This window comes from Vipera berus (assembly GCF_964194415.1).
Source record: "Vipera berus genome assembly, chromosome: Z".
Classification (NCBI taxonomy): domain Eukaryota; kingdom Metazoa; phylum Chordata; class Lepidosauria; order Squamata; family Viperidae; genus Vipera; species Vipera berus.
In genome coordinates, this window is record NC_138205.1 from 116,271,517 (window position 1) to 116,295,962 (window position 24,446).

The 24,446-nt window shown below is 43.3% G+C and overlaps 1 long non-coding RNA gene across 2 annotated transcripts; it reads right to left on the bottom strand.

Annotated features, from left to right (window-relative positions):
* Positions 1-14,669: 14,669 nt before the first annotated feature.
* Positions 14,670-24,099, bottom strand: LOC308679108. Of its 2 annotated transcripts, none has more exons than XR_014028696.1 (4): positions 23,984-24,099; positions 17,946-18,062; positions 15,954-16,035; positions 14,670-15,405 (listed from the first exon to the last, which is right to left on the bottom strand). It is a non-coding gene; the product is annotated as an uncharacterized lncRNA (long non-coding RNA). The 2 variants fall into 2 exon arrangements; XR_014028697.1 differs by having other exon boundaries at positions 15,877-16,035.
* Between the last annotated feature and the right edge of the window lie 347 nt (positions 24,100-24,446).

Genomic DNA, 24,446 nt, shown 5'->3' on the forward strand with positions numbered 1-24,446 from the left:
TGCTTATAAAGGGAATATTGCTTCTTGACAGCTGCTTAGAGAAGATGGATGCATCAGCCAAGCAGACCAGCATGCTGGAGAAGCCCAACACGGCATGGCAATTAGCTGGGAAGCTGAATAAGTCCAGGAGACAAAGAGAAGTGCCTGGAAGCTCATTTGCATTGATTTGAAAAACAGCCTAAGCCTGGCTGTCTACACAGATGGAAATGGGAACCCTCCCATAATTACTGAATCTTCACCAGCAGCCCCCAGAGGTAAAAAGGCCTCCTTTAATGATGACACAAGAGTAGCTGCTCTGTGCAAGGTGGTTTCCCCTGCAGCTAAAAAGCCTAGCACCAAAGAAGCCCTCTTGTTTTGTCTATTGAGCTGTATTTTGAGAAAGGCACTTGCGGTTGTGACACTCAGCTAAGGTTAGGTGCTTCTTCTGCTAGGGTTGAAATTCACTATTTATACCAACCAGTCAAATCCTGGAACTGGAACAAAAACAAGCACTATTGTGATATTACTGCATCTGTATATTTATGTTGCTAATTCAAGATATTATGTGTCTTATAGATACATATAGATAAGATGAAAGTCAGTCTGCTAACCACAATTCATCTTACAACCCTCTGGTTAAATCTTGTGTTTTGCTATAGGCATAGAGAGAAAGAAATTGTGCAGTTCTGCAGGTGGTAGCAGCTCAGCCTTGGTTATTTCTTCTGAATTGTTTTGTGATCCGTCTCCCATAACTCCTTGCTTTTTGCAGTCAAGCTGTGGTTGAAGGTTCAGATTCATTGTCACTACAACTTACAGCCATTTGTTTAGTGACCATTCAGAGTTACAGTGGTACTGAAAAATTGACTTATGACTGTTTTTCCATCCTGTGGATCAAAATTGGAATGCTTGGCAACAGGCTCATATTTATGACAGTTGCAATGTCCATATGCAATGTCATATTTATGACAGTTGCAAAGGGTCATATGATCACCTTTTGTGTCCTGACAAGTAAAATCAATGGGGAACCCACTTAACAACTGTTACTAACTTAACAACTGCACCGATTCACTTAACAGTTGTGGCAAGAAAGGTCATAAAATGAGGCAAAGCTCATTTAATAAACGCTTCTCTTGGCAACAGAAATTTTCGGCTTGATTGTGGTCATAAGTTGAGGACTATCTGTATAAAAATTCAGTTGTGAATCTCCAAGGTTTACATCTTCATAGAGAAGGAGAAGAATATGGAGAATAGGGTGTAGGGAATTTTCTGGAATAGCAGGTGGCATTCTTGTAATCAGAGTTTTGGAATTAGTCATATCTCTTCATGGCAGCCATTTTGTAAGAATTATGCCACTTGCTCTCCAAATTCCAGTTGTTCATTTTGAAATTCAATTCAAAATTCAGATTATTGTGTAGTGGGTATCTTGGAGGCATTAACCAGAGAGGGTTAATACAACACCATTTATTGCAGAATAAACAAGACTGAGAGTAACCAATAGAATGACAGCTGTTTATGCTTGCTGCCTCTACGCGGCGACCAATCAAATCAAAAGCTGGTTTCCCGCTCAAATCCAAACTTCAGCTTCCCTCCAAAACAGTTGGAGACACATTTAAATCAAACACATTAACCCTTAATAACAATACATAACACAGATGTTCAGGTTATATATTTTATATTTTATTTTTATAACAACAACAACAACTTTATTGATTAGCCCTTGGGTCATATCAAAGTGCAAAGTTCCAGCAACAAACCGTCACCAAAACTTGATAAAAGCAATCCAAAATGGAATTTGATAAAATACAATTTAAAATGGAATTTGATAAAATACAATTTAAAATGGAATTAAAATAAAATACAATTTAAGATGAAATAGTAATAAAATACAATCCAAAATGAAATTGTAATAATGTACAATAATTTAAGATATAGATAAAATATGATAACATTATATTTTGGAGTCGCCCTTGCAATCTACCCCAATCAGTCCCACATATGCAGATCTTAACCAGATCATTTTGTTTAAATACTGTGCTACGTTAAATGTTATTTTCAAGTTCTGACCGGACATAAGGTAAGTTATTTTGATATGGGGATCCCAATGGGTCATTATTTTTATAAATAACTCAGGGCAATGAGCATACCTAGTATTCCTTTCTCATCCTATTTCCCCCACAAAAACAACCCTATGATGTCAGTTGGGCTGAGAGAGAGTGACTGGCCGCAAATTACCCAGCTGACTTTCATGGCTAAGACAGAACTAGAACTCAGGGTCTCCTGATGATTAGTCCAAAGTCAAACAGCTGGATTTCTTGCCTGAAGTGGGATTAGAATTCACAGTTTCCTGGTTTCTAGCTAGATTCCTTAACCTCTAGACCAAACTGACTCTCATATACATATTTTACCTTGGGGATAAAAATAATGGGGGAAGGGTCTATTTCTGAATTAAATCTCTTGGCTACACGTCTTCTTATAAGGATAACCATGTTTGCAGGAGCAACATTCTTCTCAAAGGTTAACTAGCATTTTGAAGAAGTCAGTACTGTAACTGCTATCTGAAATGCAACAATTAAAACTACTGTATTAAGGTCAAGATTGCAAACTGATGTTTCATATTCCATTTATCCTTTACTTTCTCATTGTTTTCAAACTTTAAAAAGCCAAAAAAAAAAGGAGATAGGTCAGCCTGGTGTGTGTTTGAAAAGAACCACCTTCAATATTTTTCTAAGAGGAACTTATTTTGCAAAGGTTTTCTGGCCAATGGCACATTGAACCCTTCAGTTTCTATTCAGGCTAGGTTTATAGGCAGGCCAAGATCTAACAATTATGGAGGGGTTTTTTGTTCTTTTTTGTTTTTAAATCTTTTAAAAAGGAAAGAAACATATTCTGTGATCAGGATAATAGATCACGCAATGTGTTAAAAATGTTCCCACATGAATTCTCCTTGAATAGCTGTCAAAAAAGCAAGGCAGGTTGGGACACATTATCCCCTCCCTCGTGCCCAGGAACAGTGCAAACAAGGAAGGGAGTGGGCAGACTGCCTTGGCAAGCCTGTAGAACCGGTGCTTTCCAGATGTGAGACTGACTAAGCAGAGAAGATTCATGCTCAGTATCCCCCGAACATTTTATTTCCTAACCTAATGCCACTGCTCTTAAAGTTACAACATCAAGAAAAAAGTAAACCTCTGACCATTTTTCACACTTACGACCTTTGCAGCATCCCCATGGTCACATGATCAAAATTGGTTTGGCAACTGACAGTTGCAGAGTCCCAGAGTCATGTGACCCTCTTTTGCAACCTTCTTAAAGGCAAGGTCCATGAACAAGCCAGATTCACTTAACAAATGAGATACTAATTTAACAACTGCAGTGATTCACTTAACTGTGGCAAAAACATTTGTAAAATGGGGTAAAATTCACTTAACAAATGTCTCACTTAACAACAGAAATTTTGGGGCCATTTGTGATCATAAGTCAAGATTACCTGTACTCAAGAACAAGCTAAGGATAAGCTATAAAGCTTTGTTTAAGAAATACAGATAGTTCTCCACTTATGACCACGACTGGGATCAGAATTTCCATTGCTAGGCAAGGCAGTTTATCAGTGAGCTGCACATGATTTTACAACTTTTTTTGTCACAAGAAAATCACCATAGTTGTTAAGTGAATCATGATGTCATTAAGTGAATCTGGCTTCCCCCATTGACTTTGCTTGTTGGAAGCTGACTGAGAAGGTTGCAAATGATGATCAGATGACCCTGGGATGCTGCAACCATCATAAATACATGCTGGTTCTCAAGTTTCGATAATATGACTGGCGGTGCCGCAATTGTTACAACACAAGGACCAGTCATGAGTCACTTTTTCCAGTGCTGCTGTAACTTTGACCAGTTACTAATTCAATGATAGTTAAGTTGAGGCCTATTTTCAAAAGAATACAATAGAGCTGGAAGATACCTTAGAGGTCTTCTATTCCAGCTCCCTGCTCAAGCAGGAGAACCTATACCATTTCAGACAAATGACTTTCTAGCCCATGGGTCAGCAACCCGTGGCTCCGGAGCCGCATGTGGCTCTTTAAGCCATCTCCTGCAGCTCCCAGTCCTCCGCCGTTTTGGGGAAAAAAAAGTGGGAGTAAAAAAGTCCCATTGAGAGAATGGGGAGGCGGAGGTTTGGAGAGCTGGTGCCTTTCGGGGCCGAAAGAAATGCGAACGAAGGCAGCAGTTCTCCAAATGGGGGGCGGAGGTTTGGAGAGCTGTGCGCGCAGCTCTCCAAACCGCCACCGTCCTGTTTGCAGAGCTTCTGCCTTCGTCCATGTTTGACGGAGGCGGCAGCTCTCCAAACAGGGGATAGTGGTTTGGAGAGCTGCGGGCGCAGCTCTCCAAACCGCCACCGTCCTGTTTGCAGAGCTTCCGCCTTCGTCCATGTTTGACGGAGGCGGCAGTTCTCCAAACAGGCGGTGGTGGTTTGGAGAGCTGGCCGCGCAGCTCTCCAAACCGCCACTGTCCCGTTTGCAGAGCTTCCACCTTCGTCCATGTTTGACAGAGGCGGCAGCTCTCCAAACGGGGGGCAGCAGTTTGGAGAGCTGGGCGCACAGCTCTCCAAACCGCCACTGTCCCGTTTGCAGAGCTGCCACCTTCGTCTATGTTTGACAGAGGCGGCAGATCTCCAAATGGGTGGCGACGGTTTGGAGACCTGCACGCCCAGCTCTCCAAACCACCGCCGCCCATTTGGAGAGTTTCCGCCTTCATCAAACATGATCTCCAAACTGGCGGCAGCGGTTTGGAGGCCCTGGGGGGAGGGGCAGGGTGCTCGAACAGCTCTGGCAGCACCCAGGCTGAAAACGGCGCCGCGACCCAGCGCCCATCGCCAGGGAGACCCACCGCCACTGCCGCGCAGGTGCCTCCCAAGGCTGCAAGCTTCGCACGGGAATCCCGGCGTCCGGGGAAGCGGCAGCGAAAGGGCCGCCTCCCTTTCTCCCCACCCGGCTTCAGTTGGGAGTTTTGTGCTCCCGAAGTTGGCAAGGACTTCTTGGGCTAGCTAGCAGAAGAGAAGCCAGGCCCTCCTCCTCGGGAGCCATGAGCAAGTATGAGAAGCGGTGCAAGCGCGGCCTCATGAAATTTGCCCGCACCCTCTTCAAACTCGTCACGGGCAGGCTTAGCAAAGGTAAAGGCGAGGAGTAAAGGTGACGCGAGAATTGCAGAAAGGGAGGGAGGAAGGAAGGGAAAGGAGCGAGAAGACCAGCCAACACCATTTGCCAATCGTTGGGTTTAGGGAGCGGAAGGGTTCCCGGTTCCCTTCGGAGAGGGCGTTTGCTGCGCTTGTGGCATTTTGCGGGCCGAGAAAGGTGTGCTAACTCTTTGTTGGGTCACTTCTGGGCGATCACGGGGGCCCTGGATGATGTGGGGTTTTGCAGCAAAGCCTGGTAGAAAAAGGCTTTATCAGGACATGCTTTCCTGCTTGGGGGGCTTCCGAAGCTACGAATCGCCCTTTCCAGTTTGCAGCAGTAGTGGCAGCAGCTGAAAGGCGACTTGAAAACCGGTCTGCGAACCTCTTGTTTCCTGGGGGGAAGAGTTGGAACCTGTTGATTTGCACATGTGTGTGCATGCGCGCGCATGCGCACCCTTCTTTACGGCTCCCAGATTTTTCTTTTGTGAGGGAACCGGTTCTGAGTGGCTCTTTCACTGTTTTGGGTTGCCGGCCCTTGGACTAGCCAAGTCCCACAACCATTCTTCGTATGTTTTAGTCTCTAGGCCACGGGTCGGCAACCCACGGCTCCGGAGCCACATGCGGCTCTTTGAGCCGTCTCCTGCGGCTCCCAGCCGCCCGGTGCGCACGCACCTCTTTGAACGGGCAGTGGTGCGCGCGCACCTCTCCAAATGGAGAGTGGCACCGGCCGTTTGGAGAGGTGCGCGCGCACCTCCCCGAATGGGCGGAGGTGCGCGCGCACCTCCCCAAACCTTTGGAGAGGTGCGCGTGTACCTCCGCGCGAACGGGCAGAGATGCCGCTCTTTGAGGAAGCTGTAGCGGCCCGTCTCCGAAGCTGCCGAAAGCGGCAGCTTCGGAGACGGGCCGCTACAGCTTCCTCAAAGAGCGGCATCTCTGCCCGTTCGCGCGGAGGTACGCACGCACCTCTCCAAAGGTTTGGGGAGGTGCGCGCGCACCTCCGGTCGTTCGGAGAGGTGCGCGCGCACCTCTCAGAATGGGCAGGGGCGCTGCCGCGGCCCATCTGCAAAGCTGCTGAAAGCGCCAGCTTTGCAGACGGGCCGTCGCCGTCGGGGAACCGGGAACCGGTTCCATCTCACTTTTTTAAAAAAATGGCAACCGCGTGAGTCCGTGCATGCGCAAAAAACCCGTTTTGCGCATGCGCAAAACTTTTTTTGCGCATGTGCGTGCATGGACACACGCACGCGGCTCCCACTTTTTTTAATTTGTGATGGAACCGGTTCCCAGTGGCTCTTTTCCTTTTTTAGGTTGCCGACCCCTGCTCTAGGCCTTTGATCATATTTGTTATGTAAGTAAGTAATATAAGTAATACCACGTGTGTTGCTGGAGCAGCTAACGGCTCTCCAGCAACACTAACTATGTCTCCAGTGCTACAATTGGCTATCCCTAGGCGGAAATGGTTGTTTCAAACCTATTGGCTGCCGCCTAGGGGTGAGACTATATATTGCAGCTAGTTGCAGCCATTTGCTCAGTACAGATTCTGCACGAAATAAAATATGAGTTTTCCTGTACTCAGCTATCTCGTCTTCATTCCTGCGCCAAAGAACCCGCTATTTAACACTGGCGACGAAGGTGGGATCCTGCTTCACTAAGAAAGAGTTGACGTTTATGAGGGGAAGGCACTGCACGCCAGAGGAAAAAGGCATTTTCTCCCCCCCCCCTCTCAAGGTCGGCTAGCAAGCTACGCTAGTGACCTCGTGCTCAGTGGACTCATTCCTTGAGCCTGGAAAGCAGGATTTGGAAAGAAACGCAAGAACCAGCTAATAAAGAATGCCGAAGGATGGGAAACTTCGGGAATTTGACGTGAAGCACCCGGAGGAATGGCCATCATATATATCCCAGGTAGAGAATTACCTCAGGGCTAATCAGATCACAGAAGAAGGACTGAAGGCCACAACGCTACTCTGCATGTGTGGCCCAGCAACCTTTGATTTGGCCAAGAACCTTTTCACGCCAACACCAATTGAAGTGGTCTCCTATGTAGACCTCAAAAAGAAGCTAACTGGACATTTCCAGCCCAAGATGTCTGAAATGGCTTGGCGGTTTACGTTCGACCAAAGAGTGCAGCAACCGGGTGAATCGGCTTCAGAATTCATAGTGGGCCTGAAGCAGGCCACACGCCTTTGCAAATTTTCAAATTTAGAAGAGCGACTACGAGATCGGCTCATCTGCGGCATACAGGACCGAACACTTCAGCAGAGACTCTTTGCTAGACCAAACTTAACATTCTCTGAAGCACAAGATGAAGTGATGGCCGATGAAGCCACCGGGGGGCGCAGTTCACACAGTACAGCCCGCCAAAATGACAAAGTTTGTAGAAACGGTCCACCTTGAGGATGCCAAATGCACAGAAGAATCTTCCAAGGAAGAAGAACCTGAAATCAACAGACTCCAAAATCAACCCAATGAGCAACACCACAACAGCCAGCAGCGAGAGGACAATTACATCTCTTACTGAGATGTAAGGGATGTGGTAGCAACCATTTTCACGCCAATTGCAGATTCCGATCAGCCATGTGCAGAGCTTGCAGAAGAACAGGCCACATCGCAGTGGTTTGCAGAGCCCGACAGAGAGACTGGCCACCCAAACACCAGTCGGAAGAACTGACTAGGAGAGGTACTGGGGTCCAGGGTCGTTAGTGTGGGGTTTTTCAGAAGCCATAGAAATGTGTGCTGCACCGGGGCTCAGCGCCTCCTCAAATCCAAACTTAAGCTCTTGGTAGAGCTACAAGGAGTTCCATGTAAGATGGAATTGGACTCTGGTTCTGCAGTCTCAATTATTTCTCAAGACACTTTTAACTTCGTATGTAGATGCAGTAACAATTGGGCCAAACTAAGACCCTCAGATATAATCCTAACTGATTTTCAAAATGCTCATGTTAAAGTTAAGGAAGAAGCCACTTTGACGGTAAAATTTAAGGGGTTTGGGGGGCACCTGGATGTAATAATAGTAGGGGGCCAGAGAACAAGTCTCATTGGACTCGATTGGTTTGATGCCTTAGGTATTCAGATTACTGATATAAACTGAACACCAACTGCAGACCTTGTGTCAGTATGCGAAGACTATGCAGATGTTCTTGATTCAACCCTAGGAACATACACAGGCCCGCCTATCTCATTTAAGCTAGATCCCAACGTAGTTCCAATTGGGGTTAAGCCTCGTAGGGTCCCTTTTGCCTTAAAACATAAAATTGATTCAGAAATTGATAAGCTTGTAGAACAGGGTGTATTACAGCCTGTTGATGGTGGGGAGTAGGAAACTCCTATCGTCACTCCACTTAAAGCCAACAGGGAAATCCGCATTTGCACTGACTATAAATGCACTCTAAATAAAGCCCTCAAACAACATGCGTACCCAGTCCCAGTGGTCAACCACATTTTAGCCTCCTTGCAAGGGGGTACTATTTTTGCTAAACTTGATTTAGCACAGGCCTATCAGCAATTGCTGGTTGATGAGGTCACAGCGGCAGCTCAGATGATCGTGACTCACAGGGGGCCTTTCAAAGTTAAACACAGTTTGGAGTCAGGATTGCACCATGCATTTTCCAGGGAATTATGGAGCATACACTTAAGGGTATTCAGGGTGTCTGCCCTTATTTTGATGATGTTCTCATCGCAGGGGAATCCCCAGAAGTGTTAGCCAGTAGGCTCAGGGTGGTTTTGCAGAGGCTTCGCGAAGCAGGCTTCAAATTAAAAAAAAGCAAGTGTAGTATTGGGGTTCCTTCAACAGAATTCCTGGGTTTCCGAATTGTTGCTAACGGCATTCACCCTGCTGATTCTAAAGTGAAGGCCATTAAAATGGCTCCTAAGCCCAAATCCAAAGGAGAGCTACAAGCATTCTTGGCTCTCCTAAACTTCTACCACACATTTCTACCTCATAAGGCTGCACTAGCAGATCCCCTCCACAGGCATCTAGATAAGGAAGCTCCATGGAAATGGACTAACTTACAGGAAAAAAGTTTCCAGGACTTAAAAGCACTATTGTCAGAAAAGTCCACTGTAACTCACTACAAAGAGTCTAAACTAGTATGTCTTGCATGTGATGCATCTCCCTATGGGGTGGGGGCAGTTTTAAGCCACATAGAAAAAAATGGAACACAGGTTCCTATAGCATTTTACTCTAGGACATTGTCCTCTGCTGAGTGCAACTATGCTCAGATGGACAAAGAGGCACTAGCCATCGTTGCTGGAATTAAAAAGTTCCATGACTATTTATATGGCAGGGACTTCATGGTCTTTACAGACCACAAACCTCTGTTGGGACTTTTCACAACAGACAAACAAACCCCCCACATTCTTTCTCCAAGAATGCTGAGATGGTCTATTTTTCTATCTGCATACACTTTTAAAAGGGGATGTGGTGGCTCAGTGGGTTAGGATGCTGAGCTTGTCGATCAGAAGATTGGCAGTTTGGCGGGTTGAATCCTGAGTGCCGGATAGCAGAGTGAGCGCCTGTTACTCGTCCCAGCTTCTGCCAATCTAGCAGTTTGAAAGCATGTAAAAAATGCAAGTGGAAAAATAGGGACCACTACGGTGGGAAGGTAACAGCGTTCCGTGTGCCTTTGGCGTCTAGTCATGCCAGCCACATGACCATGGAGACATCCTCGGACAAGCTCTGGCTCTTCGGCTTTGAAACAGAGATGAGCACTGGGCCCTAGAGTCGGAAACGACTAGCACGCATGTGCGGGGGAACCTTTACCTTTACACTTTTAAATTGATTCACAAACCGAGCAAAGAAATGGGCCATGTTGATGGCTTCAGCAGACTACCACTGCCACTAATGGAACCAGATCCAGCTCTAGCTGCTAGAATACTGTCTATATAGGACATACCTGAATTTCCCCTCCATGCGGGGGACATTGCTGCTGAAACTGCCACAGATAAAATACTTAGTAGAGTATTGTCATGGGTATACACGGGCTGGTTGGATAAAAGCTCAGGTTCTGAATTTCAAAACTATTTTGTCAGAAGGCATGAGTTATCTGCCCACAAGGGGTGCATATTATGGGGAAACAGAGTCATAATTCCCACTTCCCTAAGAGACAGGGTTTTACAGTCATTACATGAAGGCCACCCAGGCGTTGTCAGAATGAAAGCTTTAGCTAGAAGCTACCTCTGGTGGCCCGGCCTTGATAAGGACATTGAGGCTCAAGTCCATGGTTGTTATACATGCCAGAAATCTAGGCCTGAAATGCCAAAGGCTCCAGTTCACAGGTGGGAGGAAACACACACTCCCTGGTCTAGGATTCACATAGACTATGCTGGGCCCTTTCAGGGACAGCTCTTCCTTATAGTTGTGGATAGCCACTCCAAATGGCTGGAAGTAATTCCAGTCCCTAACATGACTACCGCTAGGGCCATCCAGGTGCTGAGAAAACTCTTTGTTACACATGGGCTGCCAGATGTCTTAGTTTCTGACAATGGGGCCCAATTCACTGTTGCTGAATTTCAGGCCTTCCTTAGAGCTTATCTCATCAGACATGCAACATCTGCGCCTTTTCATCCATCTTCTAATGGTCAAGCTGAATGCATAGTGAGGACAACGAAGGAATCATTCAAGCACATTGTCACAGGTGACTAGCATCACAGATTGGCATATTTTCTACTCTGCCAGCATTCCACACCCTGCACTGCTACAGGCAAAAGTCCTGCAGAACTACGTTGGAGGCGTTCGATCACTAAACTGGACAGGTTGCGTCCAGATAGAGTGGCAGCAGAAGTCTCTCAACCAAAACCCCTGAGGGGGCTACACATGGGCGATTGGGTTTGGGCCAGGAACTATGGTCATGGGAATGTGTGGGTACCTGGTCAAATTACCAAAGCATCCAGACCCCTGTCTTATGAAGTGGGGTGGAGGGAGGGTGAGTTGTCAGATGACACATTGATCAACTCAGGAAACGATTTTCAGAACGGCCACTAAGTGAGGACTGCATCATAAATCCCTCCCATGGTCCTCAAACTTGTGGCCAAGCCAGTCTTCACATGGACTCTCAGGACTTTTCCTTCATAACTGAGGTGGAACCAGAGGGAGAAGTGGGGAGTTCTGGAATGCAATATGGATCCCCTGAAGGAGCAAGCCGTCCAAACTTCAGCAACCACTGCGCCTACTCTGCTGATCAGTCTGACTCTGGGGTGGGCCAACCTGGAGAGGCCAGCCAGAGAGCATTTAATCACCTTCACTCAGGAGCACAAAGGGACACAAGTCTACCCATCCCACTGGGTAAGCTGGTAGACCACAAAGTGATGGGGACTCCAAGATGTTCCTCTAGGGCACACAAGCCTCCTTCATATCTTGCTGACTACATTGTAAAATAAAGAGCTATAATATTGTGTATTGCTGTATGCCACTATACTATAGAAACTAGTGCTATGTTGTAACTGTCTAAGTATGCTAGCCATGAAGCCTATTCATTCAGACGTTGTTTAATCACATTGTAACCTATTGGTTTTTTTTTTGTTCTATTACTTTTATTTTAGTGAGTTTTGATAATGGGTCTTGATAATTGCATTAAGACTAACTTATGTTAATATTGTCTGATCTAAGAGGGGAGGGGTGTTATGTACTGGGCTCATAAGTAATACTACGTGGGTTGCTGGAGCAGCTAACAGCTCTCCAGCAACCCAGACTACATCTCCAGCACTACAATTGGCTATCCCTAGGCGGCAATGGTTGTTTCAAACCTATTGGCTGCCACCTAGGCGCGAGACTATATATTGCAGCTAGTTGCAGCCATTTGCTCAGTACAGATTCTGCACCAAATAAAATGAGTTTTCCTGTACTCAGCTGCCTCGTCTTCATTCCTGCGCCAAATATTAGTTGCTTTTCTCTGATTTTTTTCCAAAATCTCAACATCTTTTTTGTGGTACGGTGACCAAAATTGGCTGCAGTATTCTAGGAGTGGTCTTACTAGGGTTTTATAAAGCGGTACTAATACCTCGCGTGATCTTGATTCTATGCCTCAGTTTATACAACCCAGGATTGTATTAGCTTTTTTGGCTGCTGCTGCACACTGCTGGCTCATAGTTAAGTGATCATTTACTAGGACACCAAGGTCCCTCTCACAGTTACTGGTTTTGAGCCCGGTCTCACCTAATCTGTACACAAACCTTTGATTTTTCTTGCCTAAATGTAAAACTTTGCTTTTCTCCACATTAAAGTTCATTTTGTTGGATAGGGCCCATTGTTCAAGTTTGTCAAGATCTTTTTTGGATCCTGAGCTTGTCTCTTGGGGGAGGGGTTGACTATTCCTGTCAGTTTAGTGTCAACTGCAAATTTGATGTTCCCCTTCAATTCCCTCATCTAAGTTATTTATGAAGATATTGAAGAGTTACTGTGAAATGATGGAAAATGTTTAATTTCTTATAAAGGTAAAGGTTCCCCCGCACATGCGTGCCAGTTGTTTCCAACTCTAGGGCCGGTGCTTATCTCTGTTTCAAAGCCAAAGAGCCAGTGCTTGTCCGAGGATGTCTCCATGGTCATGTGGCTGGCATGACTAGATGCCAAAGGCGCACGGAACACTGTTACTTACCCACCGTAGTGGTCCCTATTTTTCTACTTGCATTTTTATGTGCTTTTGAACTGCTAGGTTGGCAGAAGCTGGGACGAGTAACAGGCGCTCACTCTGTTATGCGGCACTCGGGATTCGACCCACCAAACTGCCGACCATCTGATCGACAAGCTCAGTGTCCTAACCCACTGAGCCACCGCGTCCCTTTAATTTAATTTCTTATAGTCCATAACAAAAAAAAAACCAAAATAACCAGTTGGAAGGGACCTTGGAGGTCTTCTAGTCCAACTCTCTGCTCAAGCAGAGACTCTATACAATTCCAGACAAATGGCTGTCCAGTCTCACCCATGACTTCTGAAGTCAAGCTGTTCTGCTGATTAATTGTTCTCACTGTTAGAAAATTTCTCCTTAGTTCTAGGTTGCTTCTCTCCTTGATTAATTTCATCCATAGTTTGTTGTCCTGCCCTCTGGTGCTTTAGAAAATAAATTGACCCCTTCTTCTTTGCAGCAACCTCTCAAATACTGGAATACTGCTATCGTATCACCCCTCGTCCTTCTTTTCACTAGACTAGACAAACCCTATTCCTGCAACCGTTTTTCATATGTTTTTAGCCTCCAGCTCCTTAATCATCTTTGTTGCTCTTTGTTGCATTTTTCCAGAGTCTCTACATCCTTTTAATAATATGGAGACCAAAATTGTATGCAGAATTCCAATTGTGGTCTTACTAAGGCTTTATAAAGTGATGCTAATACTTCAGATGAACTTGACTCTATCCCTCTGTGAATGCAACCTAGGACTGTGTTGACTGTTTAGGCTGCTGCCACACACTGCTGGCTAATATTTAAGTGATTATCCAATAGGAGTCTTAAGATCCCTCTCACAGTTTCTGCTATTAAGCAAGGTTTCACCTAATCTATACCTGTACATTTGATTGATTTTTAATTTTTGCCTATGTAAAACCTTACTTTTCTCTACACTGAATTTCATTTTATTAGATAGGGTCCAATGATCAAGTCTGTTGTGATCCATCTGGACCTTGAGCTTGTCTTCTGGAGTGTTAGCTGTTCCTGCCAATTTAGTGTTATCTAAAAATTTGATGATTTCCCCTTCTATTCCCTCATCTAAATTGTTTATGAAGATGTTGAAGAGTACTGGGCCTAAAACAGAACCTTGGGGTACCACAATTCTTATTTACTTTCATGTTGATGTAGTTCCTTTGAGTATTACATGCTGAGTATGATTTGTCAGCCAGTTACAAATCCATCTGGTGTCTAACCCACATATTTTTTAGCTTACCAAGAAGTACGATGTAGTCCACTTTGTCAAGTGCCTTACTGAAATTCAAGTATACTATATCCACTACATTTCACTGGTCCATTAATTTATTCACTTTGTCAAAGAATGAAATGAGATTTGTTTGGCATTTATCTATTTTTGATAAACCCATGTTAGTTTCTGGTTATAACTTTGCCTGCTTCTAAGTGTTCACAGATCTGTTGCTTGATTATCTTTTCCAAGATTTTCCCAGGTGATGTCAAGTTAATTGGTTGTAGTTTCCTGGATCTGGTTTTTGGTTTTTTTTAAAGATAGGCACCACATAAGCTCTTCTCCAGTCCTCTGGTAGTTCCCCAGTGCTCCAGAATCTTTCAAAGATATGGTTCAATGGTTCCATGATCTCATTTGCCAGCTCCTTTGAAACTCTGGGATGTAATCTGTCATGTCCTGGTGATTTGAACAAGCACTGTGATATTTGGCAATATCCAGGTTACAATGATTTTGCAAAATCATTGCTGGTTTCTGTTCTCAAAGCAAAAGATCTTTGTATTGCTTCCCTACAAATCACTATGCACTGATTCCTATTCCTGTTAGCTTTGGGAAAATCCCAATACTGTAGGATTAATTACAGAAACACTACAGTTATGTAGTTTCATCCTCACAGGTTAGTGTAGGGGTATCAAACTTGCAACATCACGTGACGTGCTGCGACGTATCGTGACTTTTTTTATTGCCGGCAATGGGGTGGGCGTGGTTTTGCCATGACGCATTCAGCCCGCGGGCCAGCAGTTTGCACCCCTGCTTTAGTGGAATCAAGAAGACTAGCTTTTAGGCAGAAATTTTATTTAAGACAATAAGAAGTCCTGAATATCCAGTTTCATGCCTCAGCTGAAATGCAGCTAGTCCTTAACTTACAACCATTTGTTTTGCAACCTCTTAAAGCTACAAGTGACTTATCACTGGTCCATGCACTTGCAGCCTTTGCAGCATCCCTATAGTCACGCAATCAGATTTTGGGTGCTTGATAACCAGCATGTACTTAAAGTAGTTGTGGTGTCCCAGGGTGATATGATTGCCATTTGCAACCTTTCCAGCTGGCTTCTAACAAGCAAAGTTAATGGGGGAAGCTAGATCACTAATGACCATGTGCTTCACTTAGCAACGATGACAAAAATGGTTGTAAAATTGGCCATGATTAACCTAACCATGTTACTTGCACATAGAATTTATGGTCCCTGTTATGTTTGAAGTCAAGGACTACTTTCAACTCCTGCCACTCTAGCAGAAGGACATACAACATTGGGCATACAACAAGGACCTTCAAAGATAGCCTTCAGAAATATGGACTGAGTTATCCACATGGAGGAGAAGTCCCATACACCATGCAACAGCTGAATCACCATCTTGCCATGGAAGACCCTAATGGGAGAGACAATATGCTGACTCACATTAGGAAAAAAAAATGAAAAAGAGAATCATAGTCACATTTCCGAGCAGATTCTATAACATAAGCAGAATGAGCCCTCCAAGATCCTGAGGGCTGGCAAACAACACCCAAATATTTACACATCTTAACCTGCCTCTATCATATGTCTGTTCATCTGCCAGCTGCATTTTGTTAAGCATTAGAGAAGACCATGACTTTGGTCTGGCAGGAATGAATGACAAGGTTTTCCTACAAAGCCACAAATAAAAGGCAGTATGATCTATGCTGAGCACAAAGCTGAAAACAAAGCATGGAGGACTGGTGCCAAAGTAATTTGCAGACAGGCATTGCATGATTTGTGTGTGTGTGTGTTGGTGCGTGTGTTGGTGTTTCCTTCACAGCTGCAAAGAATGCCATTTTATGCATATTGGAGAAAAGAACATAATCATTATACTAATAATTACAGTATTTTTCATCCACCAAGCATGCTGAAAAAAACGATAATCTCAGTTGCAGTCCTCTTATTCTTATGCATTCACACCTCTTTCAAGAAGCAATTCCTCATGGGGTGTCCTCCCTGCACCCCTTTCTCCAGCTTTCCATTAGGTAATTGAAATGTAGCACTAGACAACAAAAAAGAAAGAAAAAAGAAAAAAAACTGCATGAGAGAACTGTTTATCGAGATTCTCGATCATCCGGGTTATAGTTGTCTGAAAGGTGCTTCCCCCCCCCAAAAAGGCAACTGGACTGTTTTTAAAGGAGAAGAATATTCCCTTCTCATCTAAGAAGCTTCATCAGTTCAGTAAGAGAAGAAAACATACATGAGCTATATTTTTTACTCAGATGTTTTATATTCTGCCTGGAGATGTCCTTGATGCTTTTGCCTCTCCTACCTGACCCTAGAGTGTCCATTTTAATTCAAAAGCAGGGCATAACTTTAGTAGTAAATAATTAATTGACAGCTGGTTAGAAACACCCAGGAATACTTATTCTTCTGTTCTGCTTCAGGTCCACAGGCAGTTTGCCAGAGGATAACAGTCGAGAGCATGTCGAGTGGGTTACAGTGGAAATAGGAATCAACACATCTGTGATTTAATGCAGTGAGTTGGAAAATAAAAAAATAAAATAAAATACAGTGAGATAGAAAATAAAAGGACATTGCTTGCTATAATATTCCCTAAGAAATTTTAAAAAACCAAACCACCAATCTCCAAATTGGGTATTGTTATTTTTGGGAATAACTAAAATAATGGGTAAGCTTTAGACTTTTCTAGAATTTTTTGTCAAGTTAAATGTTACAGAAAATAGAAGAATGGAAACAGGCAAGGAAATGCAGAAAATAGATTAAATATTCAAGACATGAGGGCTGATATTTGAAGATGGTCCCTCAAGAACAGTTACGGACTAAATGATCGGAGTTTGGAGTTGCTCAAGGAGGAACACAAAATTCATTAGTGCTCTTTTCATTTCCCAATAAACATGCATATACGCAGCACAAATATAAAAGGAATAAATATGACAAGATTTCTGTTTACAAAGCAGGAAGCCTATTTGACAAAGACAAGATTTATTGTGCCTAAGATGACTTAGGTAAAAGAAATATATAAAAAAAATATGTAGCACTTCTGAAATAGGAAATGTTTGAAATTAGCTCAGTGAAAAATCTAAATTTGTACAAAACTACTTTTAGAGATATAGAATATGATGTTCATTTTGAGATGTTCCTTTATCCATCAAGAACTGAATATATAAGCAATTTTGACATAATGTATCAGGAAATAATTCGTTTAATTTCAAAGATATCTCCCATAGCAAAAGCAATTATTAGCACTTGTTAATACTCTCTAAAGCTTTCTTTCCAACTTTAGTCTTCTCTTCAAGCAATCCTTGGTTCCTGGAATATTAGAAAGTACTTTCCCTTATATGGTTGGTCAAAAATTTTCAGAGTTTCATTACAAAGATGAAAGTCTATTTTTTTTTCTCTCTTCCATCATTCCATCCTCCTACTTTTTGTTACAGATTCCTTGTCTCATTTCACAAAACAAGAAACTGACTGGAAAGAAAGATGGTTAATGCTAGCTGTGCAGAATTCCTTATGGCAGAATTACATCTTCGTATTTACTTCTCACAACAGATCATTGTCTGCTTCTATTCAGAGGCTTGATTCAGAGAACTAGCTGGCATTAGTTGGCCGCTTGGCTTAATCCTCCCAGAAGTAACAATAAATCCACATTATTTATCACTGGGAAATTAATAGCACATCTAATGTCAGCCTGAATAGAAAGGGCATGAAGTGGTTCGTTTTTTCACTATCAATCTAACAGTTCTCAGCAGTAATTTAAATGCATCTTTAATGGGGAACATAACTATGTACCATGTATCAAATGTGTATGACAAGTGTTCCACAATAGTGGGAAGTTGGAAAAGTGACAGAAGCTTCTGACTTCAGTTCCTTCATAATGAAACTCAAATGAAGGACCAAATTAGTGTAGATTTTATTCATGTTATAGTTCAAGTTATCTTTAATCTTTACCTTTCATCCTTCCTTGATAATTGTAACCGTTGATATAGCAAAATTAAACAGATTCTGCAAGCATACAAAGGCCACAGCAACTTTCTTCATTAAGTTGGTTCACACATTGCACCAAGCCTAAATCCAGGGTAACAAAACACATTTGTTATGGCCATATAACATACTATGCCTGAATAATTCACACAGGTAGTCCTTGATTTATGACCACAGTTGGAATTAGAATTTCCATTGCTAAGCAAGGCAGCTGTTAACGGTCATCACCAGATTTTATGACTTTTTTTGCCATTTTCATTATTGACTTTGCTTGTCGGAAGTTGGCTGGGAAAATCTCAAATGAACCACAGATGCTGCAATCATTGTAAATACATTCTGGTTGCCAAGTACCCAAATTTCAATCACATGACACTGGGGATGCTGTGACGGGACATAATTGCAAAGGCCAGGGCCATTGTAATCTTGAATGGTCACTAAATGAATGGTTGTAAACTGAGGATTTCCTGTATTATGCTTTGATAAAATGGCCTGGTTTGCAGAGGTTAAAATAACACATTGAATTACAAACTGACCTATTTCAGTGTGGTGTACAAATGTAATCTTCTGTCCATACTGAGGAAAATGTTGCTAACAAAATTAAAATGCATGGAAGAGTTGTACATTCATATAGATCATGTTTTTCAAACTTGGAAAATTTAAGATGTGAGGACTTCAATTCCCAAGGTTCTCCAATCAGCAGGTTTGAAGTCAACACATCTTAAAGTTGCCAAGTTTGAAAAACACTGCTCTGTATCTTCTATTCTTCAATCTTTGGTTCAGGAAAAAAATGAAGCTTTTTATTTTGCATTTCATTTACTTGTTTATAATAAAAAGTTTTAATGTGATGTGCAATTGGCTGCACATGGCTGCATATAAAACCTTCAGGCATCAGGCAGCTGTGGCACCTCCTAATATGAAACGTTGACATTTGTGGCTGCTAGAACAAAACAAATGTGATTTAATTCCTGGTGGGAAACTGATACTCATACAGTTGCAATGTATTTGGGGCAAAGTGGGGCAGCAAAGATGGACATAAAAAGCCGCTCTGAGTCTTCGGAGAAGGGCGGGATATAAATGGAATTAAAATAAAAAAAATTAAAATTAAAAATGGAAGAGTAATCAAATAAAGGCAGTCAAGAACGAGCAGCAGTAGTATATTGCTATTTCCTAACCAGCCTAATGAAAAGAGGATTGGGATCTGGAAAAAAAAAATCTTGCTTTTGCCCAGAAAAAGAAAACCCTGGAAAATTCAGGTTACAGATATCATGAGGTATGTACTGCAACCTAGTAATTGCTTCTGGATTAGATAAATGGACTTTTTTGTGTATCCTACGAAGCCCAAACAATTTAGCTTGCAATTATTATTCAATATACTTTTCTATCCAGAGTCAAGACTTCAGTGGAGTAGATGAATAGTGCACTTTCTCTGTAGAAGATAAATAACCTCATTGAGTGCTAGGATCTTAAGACTTAAGTTAAATGTTGTTTTTTAATACAGTCCTTGGATTAAGAAGCAGTTGAGGAGTGGTTTAACCATCACCTGTAGCATACTGTATTTCCCTTTGACCTGATTTACTTACTAATACATGCCTTCAGATGCTGAGATGGGAGGGGCTACGAAATAGGGCAATTTTAAACAGAACATCTCTTCTGCTCCCACTTTTTCATAGCATTGCTATGATGCAATATTATATTACATCATAGTATGTCATAGCATATCATACTATGATAATATGTGATAATAGATATAAACATCTGTGTCCAACCTGCCACGACTTAAACCTCTAAATAAAAACAATCCTTGGTTCCATTTGCTGAGAAAGGTATAGTTTATTAGAGATCAAATGCATTGCAGTATTACAAAGCCAGTAGTAAAAATAGCATGCCAAAATCCCTAAGTTCTACTTTTCCATTCCTTAACTGTCTCTTGTTGCCCACCCTAGAGTAACCAATCAGGTTCAGACAAGATGTTTTCATAACGGTCAGTCCAAGAACACTTTGGTATGCGCCCCCCCCTCCTTCTTCCAGTTGGATGACCTTGAAGCAGCTTCTTGAGAAGATACAGCACTTACTTTCATTTCCCCAATCTTTCCCCCATTCATCTCCCCTTCATGGCAGTCTGTCTCCGTGTAGCAGAGAAGCACAAGCAAGCATAAGGTGGCAGCTGAGTCTGCCTTCAGATGTAGAGATGGGAGGGCCTGCAAAATACAGGTAGTTCCTCAACTTATAACCATTTGTTTAGTAACTGTTTAAAGTTATAATGGCACTGGAAAAAGTGACTGGTGACTTTTTTTCATACTTACAATTATCGCAGTATCCCCATTGTAAAATAATCAAAATTCAGGTGCTTAGCAACTGGCATGTATTTATGATGGTTGCACTATCCTGTGGTCACGTGATCACCATTTATAACTTGCCCATAGAGCTTGCAATTAGCAAAGTCAACCCAGATTTGCTGAACTACAAGATTCACTTAATAACTGCAGTGAATCACTTAACTGTGGCAGAAAAGGTCTTAGAATGTGGCAAAACTCAGTTAAGAACTGTCCTGCTTATCAACAGAAATGTTGGGTTCGGTTGTAGTCATAAGTCGAGGACTGCCTGTAGAACAATTCTAGCCCAAACATTTTTTTTATTTTTTCCCATAGCACTGAAGATTTGGAAGCAGCTGGAAAGACACTCAACCCATCCCTCCTGCCCCCTTCTTGTAACTGATTAATTGGGTAACCAACCCCCCAAAAAAAGTATAGTTAAATTGCCGAAATGCCAAAAAGGCAGGCACATAATTGGCCAAAATGGCAGCTAATATTTGGCATGTTATCTGAAATTGTTGTTGTTGTTGTTGCCCCTTCATGGATTACTGCCTTGTCGTGGCAAAGGGGCTTGCATAATTCAATGAAGCTATGAGCTATGCCGTGCAGGGCCACCCAAGCTAAAGTTGATTTACATGTTGTATATCTGAAAATGATGTATTGAGACCACCCCAAAAACTATTTAAGAATCAGTGCATTGTTTTCTTGTTTTGAGTCTTTCCTGAATTCTTGGAAAAGTTAGTGAAGCAAAGAATAGGTTTGATATTACTATTGTAAGATTGGAATAGGGGGACGCGGTGGCTCAGTGGGTTAGGACACTGAGCTTGTCGATCAGAAGGTCGGCAGTTTGGTGGATCAAATCCCGAGTGCCGCGTAACAGAGTGAGCGCCTGTTACTCGTCCCAGCTTCTGCCCACCTAGCAGTTCGAAAGCACGTAAAAATGCAAGTAGAAAAATAGGGACCACTCCGGTGGGAAGGTAACAGCGTTCCGTGCGCCTTTGGCGTCTAGTCATGCCGGCCACATGACCACGGAGACGTCCTCGGACAAGCGCTGGCTCTTCGGCTTTGAAACGGAGATGAGCACCGGCCCCTAGAGTCGGAAACGACTAGCACGCATGTGCGGGGGAACCTTTACCTTTACCTTAAGATTGGAATATCTTTAAACATGACATTATTTAGACCAGAGGTCACCAACCTTTTCGACACCAGGGACCGGTTCCGTGGAGAGGTGTTTTTCTGCGGACCAGAGGGGACGTGGTTTTGTGTGCTGCCTGCATCTCACGGGTGGGGCATTGCTTGTTTGTACAGACCAGTTGCTGGCATGCTGTGGCCTGGGCCCTGTCCACAGACTGGGGGTTGTGGACCCCTGATTTAGACTATTGCAGGTAATTCTCCCTCAACTTACAACCACTCATTTTATGACCGAAGTTACAATTGCACTGACAAACATGACCTTTGACCTCATCGTTACAACTGTCACAACATTTCCATACTTACATGATCATGCTCTGGATGCTTGGCAACTGGCTCACAATTACAATGGTTACAGTGGCCCGGGATCTTGCAATTACCATTTGTGACCTTCCGAGTCAGCTTCCAGCAAGTTGTCAATGGGGAAGCCATCAGGAAAGGTTGCAAATTGCATAATGATGTAATGACTGTAGTGATTCGCTTAACAATTTTGGCGAAGTCATAAAATCAGGTATGGTCACATGATGCCCCACTTAATAGCTGTACCACTTAACAATTTTTCCAATTGAGATCATAAGTTGATGAGTGAATTTTCTTCATAGAGGTACATAAGGTAAAGGGTACCTTTATAAGGATAAAATAACACTCTCTAAGAATAAAGCTGGCTAGTTTATAGTGCCTGGACTGCACCCACCTATGAAATCCAGATCTGAGAGAAACTAAAAAAAATGTTTTTTATAAAACAGCTAATACTTGTCTTTTGTAATTATGCAAGATTTCTTGGAAGCTATCAAGATATAAAAGTGAACTTCTTACCCAAAGATAAGACCTTCTTTATATAGAAATCCAACTGGATTATGAAACCTCCACATAAACAAATTGTGTATCCTAGCAATTAAACCACTGGACCAGCACTGGGGATCACAGGTGTAAGTCATCCTTGACCAGAGTTCTCCTTGGGTCAGTCCATACTGACTCAGCTCAATTTCTTTTACAGATTTCCCCCCCCCCCACAATGCTTAACAGAAGGGGGATCCCCACATTTGGAGGTTACATTTCCTAGAAGGCATTCATTCATGCAGTAATTAATCATTACAATAACAAATATAATTAAAAGTTCCAACATTGAAACTTAGCAGTGTATGAAAGAAGGTGCAGACTTCACTGTTTTCCAAAAATATTATTGGATTTTTATACTGACATTTTCAAGATAAGATACATAGAAGAGAATATTTGTAGCTCGGGATTGAACTGTGGGGTTCTTGTTGCCCTCTGAACTTGATTGTTTTCTTGCAGACATTTCATTATCCAACTAAGTAACACCATCAGTGCACTGAAGATGATACCTAGTTGGGTAATGAAATGTCTGCAAGAAGACAGAGAACAAGAACACCGAAAGTTACATAGTACATAATCAGGACCAGGTATCGATTGCATTCTTGGACAAATCTGGTGGGAGCAGGATGGAGCTGGTATGCCCATCCTTGTTCTTCATGGCCTCTCAGTGTCTTTCAATACTACCTATTGATCATGAAATCCTTCTGAACTGGTTCTGGAAGTTGGGGATGGCCAGCAGTGTTCTGTCCGTTCTCCTCCTTCCTCCAGAATCAGTTCCACTCAATGTTGATAATGGAGGGAGAGAGATCTAGCTGGTGGTCCCCCCTTAGTGTGGTGCCTCAGGGCTTGATATTCTCTCTCGCCCACTTAATATCTACATGAAGCTGTTGGGCGAGGTATTCCAACAGTTTGTGGTATCCTCAGCATGATGCCTAGTTTTATATTTCTACTGCCATGCTGTCTTGAGTGATGCTTAGGTTTTGTCTCAGTGCTGGAGGCTCTGGAAGCCTGGATGGGACACAAGAGATTCAGCTCAACCCAAGCAAAATCAGGTGGCTTTGGGTTTTGGACCTCCTGGTTCCAGACTTTCTATTTTGAATCTGGATTGTCACACCAGTTCAGATATTTACAGTCTGGTAGTCCTTCTAGACTCATGGCTCCTACTCAAAGAGCAGGTGGCAGCCATAGCAAGAAGGGTTTTTGCATAGCTTAGGGCTATGTATTAGTTGCACGTATTCTTGGACTCGGAGGGCCTTGGTCATGGTCAGTCATGCCCTTGTGACTTCCAGATTGGACTATTTCAATGACCAATATGTGAGCTTTCCCTTGAAAAATGAAAGCTTCAACTGGTGCAAAATGCAATGGTGCAGGCAGTTCCTGGTGCCAATTACTCACCATGTGACAACACTGCTCTGCGAGCTGCATTAGATTCTGGTGTGCTTCTGGGTGCTATTCAAAATGTGGCCATCACCTTTAAAGCCCTTTATGGCTTAGGACTAAGTTACTTACAGGACCTTCACTCCCCAATTGTTTCTACTCTTCCTATCTGATATGCAGAAAGGGCATGCTTCTGGATATTTTCAGCTAGGGAACATCGACAGGTGGGGCTCAAAAAAAGAAAAAAGAAAAAAAAAGGGAGAGACTCTTTTCTGCTGTATCACTCACCGTTTGGAAAATCAGTCTTCCTGAGATTGGATTGGCCCCATCCCTGTAGGCCTTTTGCAAGGCCTTGGAAATCCAGCTTTGTGTTCAAGCCTATAGGGCAAGGGCATGGATGAGAGCCTGTCTCGTTTGTATGGCTTATAGCAGACATGTTAAACACAAGGCCCCGGGGCCGGATCCGGCCCACGAAGTGGTTTCATGCGGCCCGCGAAGCCATCCTGAAAACAGTGAGGGAACAGGCCCCACTGCCTTGGCCATGGCCCAGAGACCCTCCTTCTGCCAGAGACCCTCAGATCTGTCCCAATCCTGCCCAGGCCCCCGTAGGCACCCTTGATGCGAACGATGTAGAGCTGGTCACGTCCACCCAGTAGGCCATACACACTCTAGCCACGCCCACCCAGTAGGCCATGCCCACCCTGGCCATACCCACTTGGCCCCCTGAGGGCAACCACAATGCTGATGCGGC